Below are 5,777 nucleotides of genomic sequence, written 5' to 3'. Positions count from 1 at the left end.
ATGGTTAAGGAGTTTGGAATGAAAAGACGCATATCTGTTTTGGGTCAAATCTGCAACGAATGGGATGTTAAGGTCTTTGTGAATGAGTTTATTTGTCACGTAATAAGGAGCATCAAGGATTTTTGGAAAATTCAATCTTGTAACTTCTAAAAACTGTTAAAATATGATTTTCATAAATACTTTAAATATTAATAACTAGTTGTAATCCTGAAACTATTGTTCTTATCTGAAATAGAGGATATTTGAATCGAAAAATCTTAAATTCCGAAGAACAAGTCAGACAGGCTGTCGAAAACCTTGCAGTCCATACAAACAACATTTTACGAGGAAGGAATTGATAAACTGCCAGGAAGGTGGAAGAAGGTTATAGATAATAGTAATGAATAAATAACAAATTAATATAATTTCGTTATTTAATGAGAGCTAAATAAATGTCTGATAAAAAAACCGAAGTTACCTATGAGATATTTCTTTTCAGGAATTTATTTATTCTCTTTGCCCCCTTGTTTATTCTTTATAACATCTGAACTACGTTTCGGGCTCCTCTGCCAATTATCAAGTTCTTTTTATTAATTTCTGGACATACATGTCGTTTTAAATTTTTTATTTATTTATTTATTTAATGTGATTTACAACTGTACAAATAATAAGTACAATAAGTAAATATGTTGTTTGTTCCATATACACTAGAAAATCTTGGGAAGGAATCACCCATTGGTGGTACTTCCAGAATTAATTTAAATAAAAGTCCCGTGGCCATCTTCTTTTCAGACGCCTCGGAGGATTATTAGGGATTGTTAAGGAGGAAAGATTATTAATGGAATTAATGGGTTAGGAGTTTGGAATAAAAAGACGCATATCTGTTTTGGGCTAAATCTGCAGCGAATGGGATGTTAAGGTCTTTGTCAATGGGTTTATTTGTAACGTAATAAGGAGCATCAAGGATTTTACGTGGGATTTTGGATTGTAAGGATTGGATGCGGGAGAAATTTGATGGTTTGGTAGAGCCCCAGAGCTCAATTCCATATGTCCAAATTGGTCTGATTATCGTAGTGTATACTATTTTTTTGTTGTGAATGGGAAGTTTAGAGCGTTTGTCAAGTAAGTGTTGTAGCAATCGGAATCTACGAGCAGTTTCTTGTCGTTTCAGTCTTGTGTGTGGATTTCAAGTAAGTCTCTTGTCAAGATGGAGTCCTAAGTATCGAATCTGTTCAACAGGCTTTAGTGGAGTATTTAGAAAGGATACTGTAGAACAGGAGGGTAGAGGTTTACGACGGAGAGTAAAGGTGATCTGATGGGATTTGTCAGAATTTATTTTTATTCTCCAGTTTTGACACCATTCTTCAATAGATATTATGTGTGTCTATAGTGTTTGTGATGCATTAGTTGGGTTGTTGTTTACAAACAGTATACATGTGTCATCAGCGTATGTTTTAAATTTAAAATCATTTTAAAACGAGTATGTCTCTTTTTTATTAAAAAAACTTATCTTATTATTTTTCATTAGTGCTGTTTTCAAACAATTTTTGCATTTTAAATTGTACTGAAATTTGGATATATAAATGGATTAAAAAAAAATGGGCAATTTTAAGGCAAACCTTTTTTGGTAACAGCACTAATGAAAAATAAGCTTTTTATAATTAAAAAAAAATAAGCCTATAATTATCTTAGAATATAAAAAAATGATCTTCAATTTAAAATGACATCTGTCTACAAATTAATAACCAGTGCTTGATAATGTACAGGGAGCCCGAAACGTTGTTCAGATGTTATAAAGAATAAAGAAGTGGATAAAGAGTATAAATAAATTCCTGAAAATAAATATGATAAAGATGTTCAGAAAAATTAAACGTGCGGAGAATGGAGTATTTAAAATATCCTTCCTATTAAAATTGCTATTTTTTTCTCTAAAATAATAAAAATCCATATTTTTTTTCTCTAAAATATCATATAATAATAATAATAAAGGCTTAACGAACCCGTAGGTTCGATGTCGATACTACCAAACGTTCTCTACATACAGCCTTCCAGTGACTCCTTTCCAAACCCAAATCTACTAAATCAGTTTTAACGCAATCCTCCCATCTACATTTTGGTCTATCTCTCAGGCGATAAAGTCCTAACATATTTATATTTTTATTTATAGTCCTAACATATTTTATATTTTCGATAAAGTACTAACATATTTCACATATGGTAACCTGATGTTAAAGGCCGTTTAATCTTACATTGTTTAAATTAGAAAATATATGATATAAGAGAGTATAAAATCGATTTTCTAAAGTGGCACTTCAGGTTAGTAGAATTTAAAAAAGTTTCTGTCATATCTCAGGCAAATTTTGTACGATCGCAATACCTTTTCTTACTAGATATTTCACATATGTCGTCCTGGTCTTAAAGGCCATTTAATCTTACATTGTTTAAATTAGAAAATATATGATATAAGAGAGTATAAAATCGATTTTCTAAAGTGGCACTTCAGGTTAGTAGAATTTGATGAAAAAGTTTCTGTCACATCCCAGGCAAATGTTGGCTTTAAACATATAATTCCGGTTTTGTACTACTTTTCGTTTTTGAGCTTGGCTTACCAAACTCATTCAGACCAGATTTTTTGGGACTGAGGTGACCTTATGTATTTCCGTCGAAAATTCGAATTCGACATTTTGCACGATCGCAATACCTTTCCTTACTAGATATTTCACATATATGTATGTAAAAGTAAAAAAATCAGTTTTGTTGTGCAATTTTTTTTTTTGTGTTAGGCCACATAGATCATGTGAGATTTAGTTATGTTGAGTCAGGGCTATTATATCGTTTATTTACGTCGAAAACTTTCAACGTCTATTTTTCACGACAGTACTTTCTCTTGCTATAAATTGTATATAGAGATAGCTAAGTGAAAGTAAGACTCATAATGTTAGGATCATCGATATGATAATCGATATTGACAACTTATTATCTCGCGTCTGTTCTGTTGTAAATAAACCGTCTTTATTATTAAATTTAATAAAGTTTAGTAGTAAAAAAATTCTCTGTTCTTCTGTATATATAATGTAAAATTATTTTGGGCTAGCTATTATTGTAACCATGAGTACAATACAAGAGGCCCCGTCGATATATAACATTATACACGTAGTGACATTACGTACCGAAAACCTGGTGCTGCTGGTCCCCTCGTCGATAGAGCCGATGAGAGGGGCCGGGTCTTTGTTCGTGGGCATGTCTTGGACGTTGGGGCAGTCCGTACGTTCACGCAGCACACACACATACACTGAGATAACTCACTGACTGTGGCGCGTGTCGAGTGCAGTGTAGTAGTAGTAGGGAGCCCGGCGCGGTGGGGGTCAGTCTGTGACGTCGCGGGCTACCTGTTGCGTCCAGGTAAAACAAATTCTATTTACATTACAGTATTTTATGACCTCGTTGCTGTATAATATTTTAATATAGGTGTAATAAATCGAGTTTTTAAAACGCTATTTCTAAATTATTGCCCAATTCATTAAATTCTTTTTTTATCATTAATAATAATAATAATATTCTTTATTTATTTTGGGATTGATCTCTTAGAATAATATACAGACATCAAAATTAGGCTTTAGAGCCTTAAGAGTACAATAAAAAATAAAAATGTAAAATATAATGAAATAATGAATTTAAAAAGATAAAAATGAACAACAATAATTAACAGAATATATAAAATAAGAATAGAACAAACAAAATAAAACTATATGTCATATCATAAAACATAAGATGACTAACACTTCCGATAATAAATTAAAAGAAAAACAAAATCCAATACAATTAAGCTAAAAAAGTAATAAATGTAAAGATACAATTCTGCTTATATACATATTTACAAGTATGAACGAAATTCTGAAACATTAAATACAGAGAATATATAAACCTTTTTTGAAGCTTTCAATTGTTATTCTTCCCGAAATGGGTGGACAGAAGGTAGTCGAAGATACGGGATTTGAAGATTGGAAGGGAATTAGAATTATGAATGAAGGCTGCTGTTCGATGTGCAGTTACATATATGTCTGAAGTGATAGTATTGTCATTAGTAATAGTAATGACAATAATTCATACGAATATATTTTTTTTTTCTGATCCCTCTAAAACAAAAAAAACAATAAATTAGTGGATGCTTTATTATAGGTAGGAGAATAAATCATGTTGAGTATTACCTTTTACTACCTGTGGTATTTTAAGGTTACCTGCAATACTTATCTATTTATGGTGAAATGACTAATATTTAGATAAATATATTTATTCTATAGGTGAGGTTTTTTTTTTTTTGTTTTTTTTTACGCCTCTTATCAATTATCTATCGATTTGGAGTCTAAGCGTTACCGAGAATGTCGTTCATTAATAACTGAATTTATATAAGAGATATCGGCTATTGATAAAAACTGAAGGACGATTTGAATTTACCAAATTAATTATTTTTATAAGTGGATTTTAATCTATTTATATAAAAGGGAATGGAGGAATTTTTGTTCACAAAAAACTTTTGAATTACCGGGCCGGTCTACATACTGTTTTTTTTTGTTGTTTTTTTTTTTCAAAATTTCCCCTTTCTTTATAGGAAAGTGAAATCCCCGAATTAGGTAGAAAAAAGTTACACTTTATTAGTTTTTACCTCAGAAAGAATATGTTTTTATCATTATTAAAAAAATAATGTGGTTTGGGGTAAAGAAGATCGACAATTATTTTTTTAGGAAAAGGCAAGTCATATTCGTTTTTAGAACAGTTCTCAAAGAAATCTGAGTTAGTCTGGAAAAAAAGTAAAAACATAAATAAAATAGAAATAAAAAAATAAATAAGTAATAAATACATAAAAATTTATTTTTAGCCTCGTCTCAATCAGCTAAATACCGTTTTTCAAGGTAATTCAATATTAGAAGTTTTTTTACTTTGATTTATATGCAGGATTTGTTTTTTCTTCCAGTGAATATTGATTGTTCATATGATCGTTCATAACTCATCGTTCATTTTGTCCGTTTCCATTGGTAATAGAACCATTGGAATGCTGAATATCTCATCACTTCGTCTATATCTATTTATATATAAAAGTAGGAATGTTGCAAGTCCAACCATTTATTTGTATATATGGAATTGGTATTACTTAAAACATTGTATATTAAATAGCATTGCAATAAACTAAAATGGGATAAAACATTAATTACTATTTACTATTGGTCTGTTGCCCATAGAAGAATAATAGTAATAACCCACATATACAATGAGGAACCAACTACTATTTCTGTGAATTTGTGTTTTATCTATAATTTTTTCAATTTCACAACATATAACCAGGACAGAGGATTCTTCAATATCACAATTAGATTCTTGAGTTTTATAGTAAAGAAAAAAAAAAAAAAACCTCATCTCCAGATTCTTTTTTACTGGTAGGATCATATAAAACGGTCAAAAGAAAAAAATTATCGATGTAGCTTTTAAATCCTAATACAAATTTCTGTTTTGTTCCTTATCGCACACATTGAGTTAATTTATCTTACCAAATTATAGTAATAAAGAATATGTAAATTTTTAATTTAAACTAAATTTACAATTATTTATAGTAGATTATTAATTTTGATCATTAAATCTGTATACATGCTCAAATATAGCTATAGCGAAGCTTTGCCGGTTCAGCTAGTATTTTATTAAAAATTATTTTTTAATATTCATTAAATTAGTATTCAATTTGAGAAGGAGATTTTCCGTATTCGGTCAAAAAAAATCCAATTAAGAAATTTTAAAAAATCTCCACG

The 5,777-nt window shown here is 29.8% G+C and overlaps 1 protein-coding gene across 1 annotated transcript in view; it reads left to right on the top strand.

The window, feature by feature from the left end:
* Positions 1–3,358: 3,358 nt before the first annotated feature.
* Positions 3,359–5,777, top strand: part of Tbce (Tubulin-binding cofactor E) — a 43,080-nt gene continuing 40,661 nt past the window's right edge. Inside the window, exon 1 of the mRNA XM_067050203.1 lies at positions 3,359–3,381. The gene's annotated coding sequence lies outside the window, so the exon portion shown is untranslated. The remainder of the gene's footprint in view (positions 3,382–5,777) is intronic.

This window comes from Halyomorpha halys, unplaced genomic scaffold, assembly GCF_000696795.3.
Source record: "Halyomorpha halys isolate HHAL.00 unplaced genomic scaffold, Hhal_1.1 Scaffold772.1, whole genome shotgun sequence".
In the NCBI taxonomy this organism is placed as follows: domain Eukaryota; kingdom Metazoa; phylum Arthropoda; class Insecta; order Hemiptera; family Pentatomidae; genus Halyomorpha; species Halyomorpha halys.
This window is presented reverse-complemented; position numbering and strand designations above follow the sequence as displayed.